This window comes from Tursiops truncatus, chromosome 7 (assembly GCF_011762595.2).
Source record: "Tursiops truncatus isolate mTurTru1 chromosome 7, mTurTru1.mat.Y, whole genome shotgun sequence".
NCBI classification, from domain to species: domain Eukaryota; kingdom Metazoa; phylum Chordata; class Mammalia; order Artiodactyla; family Delphinidae; genus Tursiops; species Tursiops truncatus.
The window spans coordinates 81,811,620-81,830,082 of record NC_047040.1 but is presented as its reverse complement, the minus strand read 5'-3'; the positions used below and the strand labels follow the sequence as shown (position 1 = coordinate 81,830,082).

The 18,463-nt window shown below is 37.0% G+C and overlaps 1 protein-coding gene across 5 annotated transcripts in view; it reads right to left on the bottom strand.

Moving 5' to 3' along the window:
• ORC4 (origin recognition complex subunit 4) overlaps positions 1-18,463 on the bottom strand; it is a 95,599-nt gene that overhangs the window by 75,920 nt on the left and 1,216 nt on the right. The window contains exon 2 of one of the 5 annotated variants that reach the window (XM_019925533.3): positions 3,946-4,034. The exons of the other annotated variants lie outside the window; for them this stretch is intronic. The gene's annotated coding sequence lies outside the window, so the exon portion shown is untranslated. The remainder of the gene's footprint in view (positions 1-3,945; positions 4,035-18,463) is intronic. 5 annotated transcript variants of the gene reach the window in all.

Below are 18,463 nucleotides of genomic sequence, written 5' to 3'. Positions count from 1 at the left end.
ACAGTATTAAACAAACTTATTATTAAAGACGAAAATAAATATGTAATTTGCAACAAGTAACTTACATAGAAAATTAAGTAAATCGAAAGACTGCATAACAGAAAATAAGGATCAAAGCACAAAATTGAAGAAATAATTACTAATAAATAGTAAGGAAAGTAGAGGCAGAAAACCTGAACAAATTAGTTATCACAAAAGAAATGGAAAGGGTACTCAAAACTAAGCCCCCAAATGGCTATAGACCAAGGTAGTTTGGGAAGATTATTTTTAACCTAAACACTCAAAACAGAAGTTCAAAAGGATTTAAACAGTTCCAATATCTAGAAAAAAAGATATAGGCCTTCTAACTTTATTCTACATACCTGATATAATCTTTGTAAATAAAACTGGACAGAAGGTAAAAAATTTTTACAGATAAAGCTCACACAGAATTCATAAAGAGAAACAGAGACTCTGCCTCAAATATTAGCAAATATAATATGTAAATAAGAAAGTGCATCTTTTAGATTGCTAGAAACCTGGTTCTTTAATTTGAAATAGGATAGGTATCAAAAATCCATTGTAAACAGTGTTGCAAATAAAATCATGAATAATATGTTCACTACTACTAATACTTAACAGCATTCTAGAGAAAACAAGCAACAACAAAAACTCACTAACCCAATTTTAAGTGGTTCCATATATGAGTTTAAACACTACCGCTCTTCCCAATAAAAGTTGGACTGTAAGATTCCTTCAAACTGAAAAATGCTCAATTTAAGTTACCAAACTATCAATTCAACCATTGAAACAACATGTTTATATTTACTTTGTTAAAGTATTATGCTTATTGATGAAAATATACAAATTTATTAATCAGTTTATTGTATTACATAATTAAGCATCTGTAAGCAGCTCCTGTTTCAGTGATTAATGAATGCAGTATAACAATATTGAGGTAGTAAACTGGAAAGTTGCACTGTTTAACATTCCACTGCCTTATTAGCTATCACTGATGAGTGGCAAAATCATTAAGCAATATTCTGATGTTAATACAAAATAACTTAGGAAAATAAAAAATAAATCTCAACTTTAAAATGCAGTTCTTTATTAAAACTAAATGAAAAATGATTAAATGAGATATCATTTTTGGCATACGGAAGTAAAGTGTTTTGTTTCAGTTGGGACAATACTTGGGGTTGGTGAAGTTGTGGTTAATGAAACTAACACACAATAATGGTACAAACACACAGTACTAGAAGCCACAATTTTACTGCCTTCCATTCAGCAATTCCACTTTCAGAATTTTACTCAAAAGAAATAATCACAGATATGTACAAATACTTAGCTGAAAGGATGTTTAATATAGCTCTGGTTATAAAAAGAAAAAATTAAATATCCAGTACCAGGAAATTAGTTAACCAAGTCACAATACAAACACAATGAAAGCCAATTACTCTTCAACTAAAGTCCTGGTGAATTTGGTTAAAAAAAAAAATACCATTTTTTTGTTCAAAAAGGATCAAGGCTTTCTGTCTGGCATGTAAAGAGCTTAGAGGTTGATACTCTTGTCCTCACAAGAAAAAAACTGAATTAAAAAACAACTCTCCCTTAATCCCTAAAAGGAATGAAGTCATAGGGCAAACTGTTTCCTCTAAAATTAGAGACACACAGGCAGATATAGAGAATCACAGTTTATTGGAGCAGAAGCCTGGAAACAGAAATTACATTGAAGCCAGTTCCAAGGTATGAAAACTTAAAATGTAATTGACAAACTGCTAGAGACTCAATGTAGACAAGTTTAAGTTAAAAACTCCAAGAGGGCCCAGGCTTAGGGAAGCCTCCCAACTTTCCTGAATTTTACCTCCAGGAACCTCACTAGGTTCTCAGAGAAAGCCAGAGAAAAGTCTCCTCCTGCTTCAATAGGGGTAAGGGAAAAGTACCCATACTGAAATACATCCAAGACCATTCTGTCCTCCTTAACAGGGCTTGCCCTGAAAGGAAACTCGTTTACCAGAGCGTAACTGACCTGAGGAAAAGAAATATACAACTCTAGCTCCTTCTAGCCTTCCTGACTCACCTAAAAAGGGTAATGTGTGTGTGTTGGAGAATGGGGGGAGGGAGCTGACAAGCACCTGTGAAAGTCACATCCCAGGCACACAGGCTCTCTCACAAATATAAAACAAAACCAAGACCAAATCAAAGAAACATGGAATGTTTCCCCTCCCCTCACATCTTACCATATGATAGGGCTTGGGTATTTTAACTGGGGATTACAACTAAAAGAACAACTCTCAGATCTTATTTAAGAAATTGCTAAAGAAATTCAAAGAAAAGAGTGGAGACAAAAGTAAGGATACTAAAAGAAATTTTAGCTTCTGACACATACAGGTACAGTAAACAATAAACACAGTCTACCTCTGAGATAAAGGAACATAAAATATCACACTAAAGACTTACCTCAGTTCTTTATATCTAGTTCATCATGTCTGGCTCTCAACAAAAAAATTACAAGGCATAATAAAAGGAGAAAAACACACAGTTTGAAGAGAAGAGACAGAATGAGATTCAGATATGGCAGAGAATTTGGAATGAATAGACTGGGAATTTAAAACAACTATGACTAATATGCTAAGGGATCTAATGGAAAAAGCAGACAACCTGCAATTACAGATGGGCAATGTAACAAGCAAAGAATGAATCAAAAGGAAATGCCAGAAATAGAAAACAGTGGCACAGAAATAAAGAATACCATTGATATGCTTAACAATGTAGAAGTGATGAGAGAAAATGTTACAAGGGATAGGAGGAACTGGAAATACTGTTATATGATACTTGTACTACCCGATAAATGGTATAGTGTTATTTGAAAGTGGACTTGCATTGCTTATAAGTGTATACTACAAATACTACAGCAACCACTAAAAGAAGTTTTTAAAAAGTATAATTTATAGCCTGAAAGAGGAAAAGAACCCAAATATAAAATGCCTGGTTAAAACCAGAGAAGGCAGGGGAAGGAAAAAAAAAAAAAAAAACAAGAGTAGAGACAAAAAAGAAACAAAGAACAATGAAACAAAAGAAAACAATAATAAATGTAGTAGATATAAATCTATTATGTCAGTAATGACTTTAAATGTCAATGGTCTAAATAAATAGACCAATTAAAAACAGTGTAATTAAAAAAACAAACCATAACTTTATGTCCTCTATAAGAAACTGACTTTAAAAATGACACACATTAAAGTACAGAAATGGAAGAAGACATACACTAATCCAAAGAAAGTTTAAGTAGCTATGTTAATTTCACACAGAGCAAATTTCAGAGCAAGAAGAAGTATTGGGAATAAAGAGGGCATTACATATTGATAAAGGAATTAACTCTCCAATAAGGTAATACACATTCTTCTCAAGTTCACAAGTCACATTTACCAAGATAGACCACATTCTGGGCCATAAAACACACCTAAAATCTGGAAGACTACAAATCATATTAAAGTATGCTCTAATACCATAATGGAATTAAACTAGGAATAAATAATAAAAAGATAACTAGAAAATCCTACAATACAGAGATTAAAAGTCAAATAAGAAAAATCAAAAATCAAAAATTATGAATGACAGTGCTGGGTTTTTTTTGTGGGTTTGGAGCCATTCCAGATGCTTTAGGCTGCTGGATGTCTGAACACTGGATAACTGAGGCATTTCTATACATGGAATATCTGTGTTTTAGAGCACTCTGCTGCAGGGGACTACCGCCTGCATACCGAAAGGATGACCTGTTCTGCATAGGCCTCATGAGCTCTGGCAAGATCAGTCTGCCATCCAAGCTCTGCAGTGAAAGCCCTGACAGCCTAGTGTCCACTATGGGTTTTAAAAGCAGTGCCATTCCAGAATGCCATCTTGAATGTGAAAGAACTTGGAGAAGAGAGCAGCCAAGATGGCAGAGTAGAAAGACCATGAGCTCACCTCCTCTCACGAGAACACCAAAATCACACTATCTGCAGAACAACCATGGATGAAAAAGACTGGAACCTGCCAAAAAGTATCTTCTACAGCTAAAAACATAAAGAAGGAACCACAGTAAGATGGGTAGGAAGGGCAGACTTGTGATATAATCAAATCCCATTCCCCCAAGGTCAGTGACCCACAAAATAGAGAATAATTATAATGCACAGGTTCTCCCACAGGCATGAGAGCTCTGGGCCCCATGTCAGGCTCCCCAGCCCAGGGGCTCCAGCACCAGGAAGATGAGTCCCAAGAGCATTTGGCTTTGAAGGCAAGCAGGCTTAACTGCAGGAGCCCCACAGGGCTGGGAAAAATAGAGATTTCACTCTTGAAAGGGGCACACAAATGTGCACTGGGATTCAGCACAAAAGCAGTAATTTGATAGCAGCCAGGGCCAGACCTACTTTCTGGTCTTGAAGAGTCTCCCGGAGAGGCGGCTGCAGCTCACCCCGGGACACAAACACTGGTGGCTGACATATTTGGGAACGTCTAACCATATGAACAAGCTGCCAGCAGCTGCCTTGTTCACTCATTAGCACCAACACCTGGCCTCACCCAACAGCCTGTAGTGATGGACCACCTCAGGCCAAACAACTAACTGGGCGGGGGATGCAACCCCCCCCCCCCCATCAGCAGGCAGGATGCCTAAAGACTTCCTGAGCCCACAGCTGCCCGTAGACAACTCTCTAGACACAGCCCTGCCCACCAGAGGGCCAAGACACAGCTCCACCCACTAATGGGCAGGCATGGCCTTTCCCTTTTCCTTTCCAGGAAGCCTGCCCTAGCCTCTGGACCAGATTTACCCAGCAGGGAGCAGACACCAGAAAACTATAATCCTGAAGCCTGCGGACACAGGCCACCCACAGCAGGCCAGACCCTACCCTGGGACCAGATGGGCCCTGGTCCTGTCTACTAGCAGGCGAATGGAAGCTTTGGGACACTCCAGACTCCATACTCAACTGTGTCAGGAACACCCCCCACCCCCCAAACAACGATCTGAAATGAGCTCTGGACCTCAGGGCCTGCAGCCAGATTCCAGGAACCAGCTCTGCCTGCCAGTAGTCTAGCACTAACCTCAGATCTGGCTCCACCTCCCAGGGGGTGGGCAACAGTCCCAGAGTCTTGGGGACCCTGATTCTACCCAGCAGAGCCAGTACTAGCCCTGGGGTTCCCTAGGGTTCTTCAACCAGCCACCTTGTGACCAGGTCCCACTAAACAGCAGCCAGCAGCATCCAAACAAGGTAGAGTGTGGCACCCAACCGGACTAGGGGGCAACCAAGCCTACCAGACCACCTACATAGTCAACCTGCCACAACAGAAGGACCCACGCAGCCCTCTTAGGGGAAAACCCTAGAGCATATAGCTTGGGTGATGAAAGGGGAGTGCACTGCTGGGAGACATAGGATGTCTCCTACAGAAGGCCACTTCTCCAAGATTAAATACATAACAACCTGACACACACATAAAAATACAAAAAGCAACTCAGAAAAATGAGGTAGCAGAAAACTATGTTCCAGATGCAGGGAATAAGCTAAAACCCCAGAAAAATAACTAAGTGAAGTGGAGACAGACAATATAACTGAGAAAGAATTCAGAGTAATGATCATAAAGATGAAAAAACTCGGGAGAAGAACAGAGGCACAGAGCGAGAAGTTAGAAGTTTTTAACAAAAAGTTAGAAAACATAAAGAACAACCAGAGATGAAAAATACAATAGCTAAAATGAAAAATACATTAGAAGAAATCAACAGTAGATTAAATGATACACAGGAACGGATCAGTGAGCTGGAAGACAGAGTAGTGGAAATCACTGCTGCTTAACAAAAAAAAAAAAGAAAAGAAAAGAAACGAGGACAGTTTAAGATACCTCTGCGACAACATCAAGTGCACTAGTATTTGCAGTATAGGTGTCCCAGAATGAGAAGAGAGAAAGGGCCTGAGAAAATATTTTAAGAGATAATAGCTGAAAATTTCCCTAACCTGGGAAAGGAAACAGTCACCCAAGTCCAAGTAGCACAGACTCCCATACAGGATTAACTCTAAGAAGAACAGACCAAGATACATTGTAAACAAAATGACAAAAATTAAAGATAAAGAGAGAATAGGAAAAAAAAAAAGAGAGAGAGAGAATAGGGACTTCCTTGGTGGTCCAGTGGCTAAGACTCCATGCTCCCAATGCAGGGGGCCCAGTGTTCGATCCTTGGTCAGGGAAATAGATCCCACATGCCACAACTAAGAGTTCTCATGCTGCAACTAAAGATCCTGCATGCCACAACTAAAGATTCCGCACACGGCAACGAAGATCCCACATGCTGCAACTAAGACGTGATGCAGCCAAACAAATAAACAAATACATACTAAAAATATATATAGAGAGAGAAAATATTAAAAGCAACAAGGGAAAAGCAACAAATAATATACAAAGAAATTCCCATATGGCTATCAGCTGACTTTTCAGCAGACACTCGGCAGGCCAAAAGGCATGATAAATTCAAAGTGATGAAAAAGAAAAACCTACAACTAAGAATACTCTACCCAGCAAGTCTCTCATTCAATTTGATGGAGAAATTAAAAGCTTTACAGAAAAGCAAAAGCAAAAGCTAAAAGAATTCAGCACCACCAGTTTTACAACAAATGTTAAAGGAACTTCTCTAGGCAAAAAGAAAAGGCCACAACTAGAAACAAGAAAACTATGAAATGAAATAGCTCACTGGAAAAGGCATACATACAGTAAAGATAGAAAATCATCCACACACAAAGCTACTAGGAAGTTCAAAAGACAAAAGTAGTAGAAACATCCATATTCACAATAAACAGTTAAGGGATATATATACAGAACAATTAGATGTAAAATACAGTATCAAAAACAGTATACGTGAAGGAAAGAAAGTACAAAGACAGGGTTTTAAAATGGACTTGAGGAGGTCAACAACTTAAAACAATCATATATACATACATACACATATATATACGCGCTGTTAGACAAAAACCTCATGGTAATCTCAAACCAAAAATCTACAATATACACACAAAAAAAGAAAAAGGAATCCACACATAACACTAAAGATAGTCATCAAGTCACGAGAGAACAAAAGAAGGGGGAACAAAAGACCTATAACAAATCCAAAACAGTTAACAAAATGGCAATAAGAGCATACATATCTATAATTACCTTAAATGTAAACGGACTAAACACTCCAAGCAAAAGACAGAGTGGCTGAATGGATACAAAAACAAGATGCATGTATATGCTGCCTACGAAAGACTCATTTCACATCTAGAGACACATAAAGAATGAAAGTGAGGGGATGAAAAAAGTATTCCATGCAAACGGAAATCAAAAGAAAGTCGGAGTAGCAATACTTATATCAGACAAAATAGACGTTAAAACTAAAATAGGGCTTCTCTGGCGGCACAGTGGTTGGGAGTCCGCCTGCCGATGCAGGGGACGCGGGTTCGTGCCCCGGTCTGGGAGGATCCCATGTGCAGCGGGGCGGCTGGGCCTGTGGGCCGTGGCCACTGGGCCTGCGCGTCCGGAGCCTGTGTTCCGCGACGGGAGAGGCCACAACAGTGAGAGGCCCGCGTACCGCAAAAAAAAAAAAAAAAAAACTAAAATAAAGACTGTTACAAGAGACAAAGAAGAACACTACATAATGATCAAGGGATCAATCCAAGACATAACAATTGTAAATACATACGCACCCAACATAGGAGAACCTCAATAAATAAGGTAAATATTAACATAAAAGGAGAAATGAACAGTAACATAGTAATAGTAGAGGACTTTAACACCTCGCTTACATCAATGGACAGATCATCCAGATAGAAAATCAATAAAGAAACACAGGCCTTGAATAACACATTCAACCAAATGGACTGAATTAATATATAGACAGCATCCCATCCAAAAGCAGAATACATGCTTTTCAAGTGCACACAGAACATTGCCCTAGACAGATCACATGCTATGCCACAGAACAAGCCTTGGTAAATTTAAGAAAACTGAAATCATATCAAGTATCTTTTCTGATCACAATGCTATGAGACTAGAAATCAACTACAAGAAAAAAAACTGCAAAAAATAAACACATGGAGGCTAAACAATATGCCACTAAACAACCAATGGATCACTGAAGAAGACAAAGAGGACATCAAGAAATACCTAGATACAAATGAAAATGAATACACAAAGATCCAAACTTATGCAATGCAGCAAAAGCAGTTCTAAGAGGGAAGTTTATAGCAATACAAGCTTACCTTGGTATACAAGAAAAATGTCAAATAAACAACATAACTTTACACCTAAAGAAACTAGATAAAGAAGAACAAACAAATTCCAAAGTTAGTACAAGGAAATCATAAAGATCAGAGGAGAAATCAATGAAATAGAGACTGAAAAAATAGAAAAGATCAATGAAATTAAAAGCTGGTTGTGGGCTTCCCTGGTGGCACAGTGGTTGAGAGTCTGCCTGCCGATGCAGGGGACGCGGGTTCGTGCCCCGGTCCGGGAAGATCCCACATGCCGCCGAGTGGCTGGGCCCGTGAGCCATGGCCGCTGAGCCTGCACGTCCGGAGCCTGTGCTCCGCAACGGGAGAGGCCACAACAGTGAGGGGCCCGTGTACCGCAAAAAAATAAAATAAAATAAAATAAAGATGCGTTCTCTTAAAAAAAAAAAAAAAAACAAAAAGCTGGTTGTTTGAGAAGATAAACAAAATTGATAAACACCCAGCCTCACCAAGAAAAAGAGGGCCTAAATCAATAAATTCAGAAATAAAAGTTACCACTGGCACCACAGAAATAGAAAAGACCCTAAGAGACTACTACAAGCAATTTTACGTCAATAAAATGAAAACAATCCCATTTACCATTGCATCAAAAAGAATAAAATATCTAGGAATAAACCTACCTAAGGAGGCAAAAGGCTTGTAATACCACAACTATAAAGACTCTGATGAAAGAAATTGAAGATGACACAAACAGATGGAAAGATATACCATGTTCTTGTATTGGAAGAATCAATATTGTTAAAATGACCATACTGCCCAAGGCAAGGTACAGATTAAGTGCAATCCCTATGGAATTATCAATGGTATTTTTCACAGAAGTAGAACAAATAATTTTAAACTTCGTATGGCGATACAAAAGCCCCCAAATAGCCAAAACAATCTTGAGAAAAAAGAACGGAGTTAGAAGAGTCATGCTCCCTGGCTTCAGACTATACTACAAAGCTACAGTAATCAAAACAGTACAGTCCTGGCACAAAAAGAGACAATAGATAAATGGAACAGGATAGAAAGCCCAGAAATAAACCCATGCACCTATGGTCAATTAATCTATGACAAAGGAGGCATGAATACACAATGGAGAAAATATAGTGTATGTATGTACACACACACACACACACACACAAAGGAATACTATTCAGCCATAAAAAGAATGAAATAATGCCATTTTCAGCAACATGAATGGACCTAGATATTACCATACTAGGTGAAGTAAATCAGACAAGACAAATATCATATGATATCACTTATATGTGGATTCTAAAAAAATGATACAAATGAACTTATTTACAAAACAGAAATAGACTCACAGACATAGAAAACAAACTTATGGTTACCAAAAGGAAAGGGGAGGGGGGAGGGATAAATTAGTAGGAGTTTGGGATTAGCAGATATAAACAATGATATAGATAAACATAAACAATGAGGTCCTACTGTATCACACAGGGAACTGTATTCAATATCCTGTAATAAATGGAAAAGAATATGTATATATATGTATATCTGAATCATTTTGTGGTACACCAGAAACTAACACAATGTTGTAAACCAACTATACTTCAATTTGAAAATAAAAGATATTGCAAGGATAGAGTCTCTTATTCCATTCTGCACCACGATTCTTATCTGTGTGATTCCTTATTGGCTTTCCAAAGTTTCTATGATAAACACACAGAAATAAAAACACATAAAAATAATTATACACAAAGAGTAAGTGGGATTTATTCCAGGTATGCAAAGTTAATTCAACATTCCTAAAGCAATTAATGTAATTTACATCAACAGGATAAAGAAGAAATATCTTCTTTGCAGAAAAAGCATTTGACAAAATCCAACATCCACTCATGATAAAGAATTTCAGCAAACTAGGACTATAAGGAACCTTTTTAACTCGGTAAAAAAAAAAAAAACCTAAAAAACTCTATAGCTAACATGATTTTTAATACTAAGAAACTAGATGCTTTCCTACTAAGATCAAGAAGAATGTAAGAATCACCACTGCTAGTCAACATCATACAGTAAGACAAGAAAAGAAAAGAAAAGGTACACAGGAAGGAAAGAGTAAAAATGTCTCTGTTTGCAGATGGCATGATCGTGTATGTAGAAAATCCCAAAGAATCTACACACACAATAGGTACTATTGGAATCAATAAGGTATTGAAGCAAGGGTGCAGGTTTTATATATATATATATATATAGAGAGAGAGAGAGAGAGAGAGAGAGAGAGAGGGAGAGGGGGAGAGAGAGGGGGGGGGAGAGAGAGAGAGAGAGAGAGAGAGAGGGAGGGAGGGAGGGAGCGAGGGGGAGGGGGAGAGAGAGAGAGAGGTTAGTATTACCAATGTCAATTGCTTTCCTATGCCAGTAACAAACAACTGGAATTTGGAATTAAAAATATAATACCATTTACATTAGTATCAAAAAAAAAAAGCCCCACAAAAAATGTATGCATAAATCTAACAAAATACGTATACGATCTATATGAGGTAACTATAAAACTATGGTGAAAGAAATTAAAGAGGATCTAAATAAATGGAGAGATATTCCATGTATATGGATAGGAAGACTCAATAGTGTTAAGATGTCAGTTCTTCCAATCCTGACTTACAGATTCAATGCAATCCCAATCAAAATTATAGTAAGTTATTTTAAAGTTTACATGAAAAGGCAGAAGACAGAACAGCCAATACAATACTGAACAGGAACAAAGCTGGAGGTCAGAAACTACCCCACTTCAAGACTTACTATTAAGATAACAGATAATAATACAGTGTGGTAATGGGGAAAGAACAAACAAATCAATGGAACAGAGTAGAGAGCTCAGATATAGACCCACATAAATATAGTCAACTAATTTGTGACAAAGAAGCAAAAGCAATTCAAAAGAGAAAGAAGTCGTTCTCCGCTTCTCAACAAATGGTGTGGGAACAACTAGACACCTGCAGGCAAAAAAAATGAGTTGACATACACCTTATACTTTTCATGCAAAATGGATCAGAGACCTATACGTAAAACACAAAACTATAAGACTTCTAAAAAGGAACACAGGAAAAATGTAGGTGCCCTTGGGTTTGGCAATGAATTTTTGGATACAACACCAAAAGTATGAACCATGAAAGGAAATGTGATAAAATGGACTTTATTTAAAGTAAAATTTTCTGTTCTGCAAAAGACACCATTAAGAGAATGAAGACAAGCCACAAACTGAGAAAAAATATTTTCAAAACACATATCTGATAAAAGATTGGTATCCAAAATATACGAAGGACTCTTAAAACTCAACTATAAGAAAATAAGCAATCCAGCTTAAAAATGTACAAAAGATCTGGACACGAAACTCAACAAATAAGACATACAGATTGCAAATGAGCCTAAGAAAAGATGTTCAGGGGCCTCCCTGGTGGAGTCCGCCTGCCGATGCAGGGGGACACGGGTTCGTGCCCCGCTCCAGGAAGATCCCACATGCTGCGGAGCGGCTGGGCCCGTGAGCCATGGCCGCTGAGCCTGCGCGTCCAGAGCCTGTGCTCCCCAACGGGAGAGGCCACAACAGTGAGAGGCCCGTGTACCACACACACACAAAAAAGTTCAATACCATGTATCACTAGGGAATTGCACATTAAAACAACAATCTATAACCATTAGAATGGCTAAATCCAAAACAATGACAAGACCAGTGCTGATGAGGACATGGAGTAATTACAACTCTGATTTATTGCTGACTGGAGTGCAAAATGGTAAGTATATGGACTTTGGTAGACAGGTGAGCAGTTTCTTACAAAACTGAATGTACTCTTACACATAATCCAGCAATCATGCACCTTGGTATTTACCCAAGTGAACTGAAGACTTACGTCCACACAAAGACCTGCATCTGAATGTTTATGACAACTTCATTCATAATTGCCAAAACTTCGAAGCAACCAAGGTGCCCTTCATTAGGTATATGGATAAACAAACTGTGATACATCCATAAGATGAAATATTCAGCGCTAAAAAGAAATGAGCTATCAGGCCATGAAGAGAAATGGAGGAAACTTACAGGCATATTGCTAAGGGAAAAAGCAAATCTGAAAGGGGCACACACTGTATGATTCTAACCATATGACAATTTGGAAAAAGCAAAACTATGGAGATAATGAAAAATCAGTGATTGCCAAGAGTTCAAGGCATGCATGGGAGCATAGAGCATAGGGGACTTTGGAGCAGTTAAACTATTCTGTATGATGCTGTCATTGTGGATATATGTCATTATACATTTGTCAAAACCCATAATGTTCAATTCAAAGAGTGAACCTTAATGTAAACTATACACTCTGATTAAAATAATGCATCAATACTGGTTCATCAATTGCAACAAATGTACCACACTAAGGCAAAATGTTAATAAGGGAAACTAGGTTAATAGTAAGAGGAACTGGGTGAGTGTGGATATATAGCAATTCATTGTACTATACATTCAATTTTTCTGGAAAACAAACAAATGGAAAAAACCCCACATCCATTAAAAAATTACAAAGAAAAAAAAAAAAAGGCACAATCAAAGGCACAATTTGTGAAAACACCAGGTAGGAATACAAGCTTATAGAAGATTTGTGAAAATGAAATGTAAGCACAAAAGATAATCAGTTCAAGTCAGTAAGACAGACAATCTATAAAATGAAGTAAAAAAATAAAATGTATGGACAAAATCTGCTTTAGCAGATTGTGACCCTACAGAAATATTTGTAAAACAATGGACGGTAATTCAAGGGGAATGTTAGCTACTTTAAAGCTACTTTAAAATTAATTCATCTGTTTGTTGTTGTTTTTAAAGAAATCAGATGCTTTAAGAACATTTATATAGGGAATGAGAAAACTTTTTATATTTTATTTTCTCTTGTCAACACTGATCATGGCATTATTCAGGAACATAGCTCACAGAGGCTGGCAGATATCTGCAATATAAAGCAAATAAGCATCATATTATTTTATACAAGTACTTAATACATTGGAAAGATGCTAGCTACATGTTATTTCTTTTAAAAGAATACAACAAAATTTTATGATCCAGCTTTGTTAATAAATGTACAGAAACATAGGTAAAAAACACTAAAATTACATATATCAACATCTTAACAGATTTATAGGTGTAGGGATTATAGGTAATTTTCATTTTTTCTGATCATTTTTACACTGAATGTATATTACTTTTTGGTAACTTACAAAATAATTATCTTGTGTATTTAAATTAAATAATGTATCTTATAATTTGAGTGTACAGAATAATCAGTGCTAACTGTGACAATAAAAAACTTTTAAAATGTATGTCACATATATAAAACTTATTTCAACATAAAATTTTAAATACATTAGGCCCATGAGACATTGCATCAGAGTGGTGCTATAACACAACTGGACATGATACAAACCACCCAACTTTTAGAGAAAATATTTTTGGTATTTACTCATTATAAAGTAAGTTGACCCAGACATATACCAGACTAGAAATGATTGTGTTGAGAACAATATAAGTTGACATTTCTGGGTCATCTACATAAAAATATGTATATTTTTTAAATTGCAGAAAGATGAAAGCCCTAAGGAAATGTGAAAATGTGCATATGTGTGCCAAAAGAAAAGCTAACACACTTAGAATTTTAATCTTGCCAAGTCTGACTTCAACCTTTCAGTCAAAATGTCATACTAAATTTCAATTCCAATATTAATCAAGGAAGCAGTATAAAATATAAAAGACTAAGATTTTGTTGTGTTTTTATGGAGGTGAGGAGGGAGAAAGAGAAGAATGTGAGATTAAGGAGAAAAAAATTAGGAAAAACTAACAACCCCAACAAATGCTTGCTTGAAGATAAGCATTTAAGGCAGATTGGGACTGAAAAGGGGGAAACAAATTGAAATAAAAGGATGGGGAACAACTGTCTGTTCCATACTTCATCTACCTCCTAGTTTATAATGGTCAACTCACATTTTATTTTCCCATTAAAGCATTAGGAAAATATACAAAGCTATCCAGACTCATCAGCCAATTCTGTTCAAATAAGATGAACACAGAACATCAAGGTCACTTAATAACCAGTATTTTAATTTCGGCTAGAATTCATTGACAAAGCCATCTCCAAAAGACCTGCAGTGCTAAAATGGTTAAAATTAAACAGAACCTCTATGCCACTCCATCAGAACACAAAGCGGGTCTATAATGAATCCCCAATTCCCTCTGTTATATATTTGCATGCCATGGCTACAAACGAGGACGGATACAGGCGTGCCCTACCAGCAGCTCAGATATCATAAGGGCGTTGCCAAAATGATGAACAGCTCTTGGTAAAGTTCCCAACAAAACAAAGTACTACTTTCCCTCAAATTACTCAGTAATTGCATTTGTGGAAAATTTCAGTGTACGTTAAAACCCTGCAAAAATACTATGTGTTTATTTTAAAAATGGAGTACTAGGCTCAAATCATAATGTTCTTTTTTTTTTTAACCCATGTAAACATCCTGGGAGACGTGGGAAAGGCACGTGGGGGCACAGAGCCATTCTTCCTCATGCTGGACCACCCCAAGCACTGCAGGCAGTCTATCCTGGCCCCTGCCCTCTCTGGGACTGGCTGCCGTCCTTGGGACCAGAAATGCCCCACAAACACCCCGTAGGAGGCCGTCCCACCTCCACTAGAAACCACAGACCTAAGGTGAATAAAGGATTGTTTGAGGAACATTTTAGATTTTAACAGCAGAAACACATCCCCCAAAACAGAATTAGTAGACTATTATGTGTTCATTCCTAAACCATTCAATGCAAAAATATTTTCAATTTCTTTAAACAATTCGTGGCCAACTTGTGGTTAAAAATAACACAACCCCACAAAGATATATTCAGATACACAGTCCTCTGCTGATGTTTTGTGACTATAGTTTCACTACAAAGAAAGCATTTCAAATAATAGCTAAAGACTTGTCATATGGAAATAATATTTGCTTATTCCTGCCTAGGGCAGGAATATCTATCTATATATAAATAAATATAAATAAATAAATATATATAAATATAAAAATAAATATATATATATATAGAGAAAGAGAGAGACAGACAGAGAGAGGGAGGGAGAGGGGGAGAGAGGGAGAGAGAGAGAGAGAGAGAGAGAGAGAGAGAGAGAGAGAGAGAGAGAGAGAGAGAATGTTGAGATTCCTGAGCTCTGCTTTCACCTGGTTCTCAGAGCACTGGAAATCAGGCTTATACCCTGGAGCAGGATTTCTCATGATAGGCAGTACTGACATTTTGAACTGGATAACTTGTGGGTGGCTGCCCTGTGCATCGTAGGATTTTCAACAGCACCTGCAGCATCTACCCACCTGTTTTCAGTAGGAATCCATTCTTAATAATCAAATGTGTCTCTTAGGCATTGCCAAATGACCCCTGGGGAGAGCTTATTGCCACAGCTGAGAACCACTGACTTATAGGCAGACGACTGGAAAATCCTTCTTGTTGGACTCTTACTGGCCCAAGAGAAAAAGCTTCCAAATACCTAAAGAAATTGATATCAGGGTTTTCCCCCCAAAATATGTCCCAGCCAAATCTTTCCACAGTGAGAACCATCAATAGCTAGCAAACCCTAGCTAAGTTAAGAGAGACATGAAATAGGTTTCCAATGCCCCTTACATAAATTTGAACACAGAATCAAGGATCACAACAGAGCTGAGGAAAGCCTCTAAAATGAGACTAAAATATACCAACAGAAAGAATAACTTAGAAAACACAGAGCACGCAGGGAGAAATAAACCTCAAAACAAAACTTTAAATCCATAAAGAGAAAAAAAATACCAGAATGCTTTGGAAAAAAATACAAAGATCAAAAAAAGGTATTCAAAATTAAAAATATGATAAGAGAAACGTAAGTTTCAAGGCTTGAAAAATCAAGTAAATTTCCCGGAAAGTGAAAAGCAAAAGACTGGAAAAAGATGAAAAATGGGAGAAAAGAAACAGGTCCAGGAGTACAATATCTAATTGCAGTTACAAAAAACACAGAGGCAAGGAAATTACAGAAAATGTATCAGAAACTTTCTCAGAGCTGAGGCATACAGGTTGTCAAATTGAAAGAATACATGAAATGCACAGCAAAGTAGATTTCTATAGACTCATAAGTCAACTCACATTACTGTGACATTTCAGAACACTGAGTAAAACAAAGAGAAGATTCTATAAGTTTCAGACAAAAAGGTTGTAGATGCTTCCATAGGGGAGAAGTAAAGTGCAGTGTTAAAAGTAAGAATGGCTTCAAACTTTATATCAAACACTACGAGTTCCTTCTCAAATCTGAAGAGAAACATTACCAATTTAGAATTCTACATCCAGTCAAACTAACAGGGTACAGTAAAGCCATTTACAGGAACATAATGCCTCACAACATTTGCCTCTAAAATACCCAATAAATTTTTGAAAAAAATGCTCACCCCCATTAATAACCAGGATCTGCAAATTAAAACAATAACCTAAAGCTACCTTCATCAGGTCGGCAAAAACAAAAAATATCAATTGTTATGAAAACTGTAGAAAAAAGGATTTATCATACATTGTTGGTGGGAGTCTAAATTTATATATTCGCTTTGGAAAGTTTGGCATAATCCACACTCTACAGAAATGCATGCTATGTACATGAAATGCATGTGTAAGAAAATTCACAGAAGCATTATTTCTAAGCACTAAAAACTGGACACAATCCAAATGTCCACAATACTACACTAGTTAAATTAATTGTGGTTTATTCATAAAAAGACTTACTACACTTACTATACTATAAACATTACTATACAACAATGAAAATATGTGAACTAAAGCTGTTAACAGGATTAAAAATTTCAACATGGGAGAAAAACTATACATAACATAATTCAATTACATATAGGTAGAAAACAGGCAAAATTAATGTATATTGTTTAGGAATGCTGACAAAGGTGGGTAAAAAATACTTGAAATAAAAGTAGGAAATCATTACCATAAAAATCCAGACAATCCCAATTAACCTTTGGGTGTGGTGAGGAGAGAGGAATGAATAAGAATGAATGAGGGGTGGGGAGAGGGTGCCAGCAATGTTCTAATTCTTCACTTTGGTGGTGATTACAGTGTTCACTTTATAATTATTCATTATACTGTACATCTACGATTTGTGCATTTTTGCACATTTTGTTCACTTTATTTCTATTCATTATACTGCATATCTATGATCTGTACACTTTTTTGCACATTTAGTATTTTGCCATAAAAAAGATTTAAAAATTGTTATCTAAGGCACTTCTATGGCTCTGCTATAATTTTTTTCTGTTCTAAAGTGGCAAACATTTGGTTCCAATATAGACAAAACATTAAGGCACAGGAGTCTAGTTTTTATTCCATTTGACAACATTACTGCACACACTGAAAGTGGTAAAAGCACTAGTCAATGATGCATAGATAGAATCCACTGTCAAAACACACAAGAGAAATAATCAGGAACTTTAACTGAGTACCCTAAAGGAACCACTACAGAATTAAATAATATCAACACAATAAACATGAGGAATTTCAGATTCTCGGTCTTAAAAGAAACTATATATGGGTCATAATCTTTCAAAGCACCTTTACAAAGGAAGATAATTGAAAGACTAGAATGGTTTTAGTTATGATTATATGGACTGAATGTGAAAAAGAAACGGTGTACTTTACTAAAAAAAAACTTTATTAATGAAAATCCATGAATCCTTTCTTAAATATTCTTAATTAACATGAGGGAAACTATTTCCAGCAAAAATAGTAGCATCTAATTGAGAAACCAAAGGCTCTAAATCCGAGGCTAATAACCAAAGACACTTAAAATACCTTTTTTAAAAATCTGTTATCTACACTACAGAAAGGGAAACTTCGATGATGTCCCTTCTCTCTCAACCATGACACACACTATCAAGGTTTACACAATCTCACATGCCCTTCTGAGAACAGCCACAGGCGTTGTGTTGCGGCACCAAGGCAAGACAAGGAGAGAAGTTCCACTGAAGAACTCCCAGCTTGCTCCCTCCCCAAAGCCTCTCCAGAATTCCAGGGAGGTCAGCCAAGTAAGGGCTGCTGGTCCTCACACCCCATATAAACACTGCGTCTAATGCCAGAAGTTGTCAAAATTCACACAGCTTGTCTCTCTCCCTGGACAGGTGCCCCGCTCTGGGCTGAAGAAGCAGTC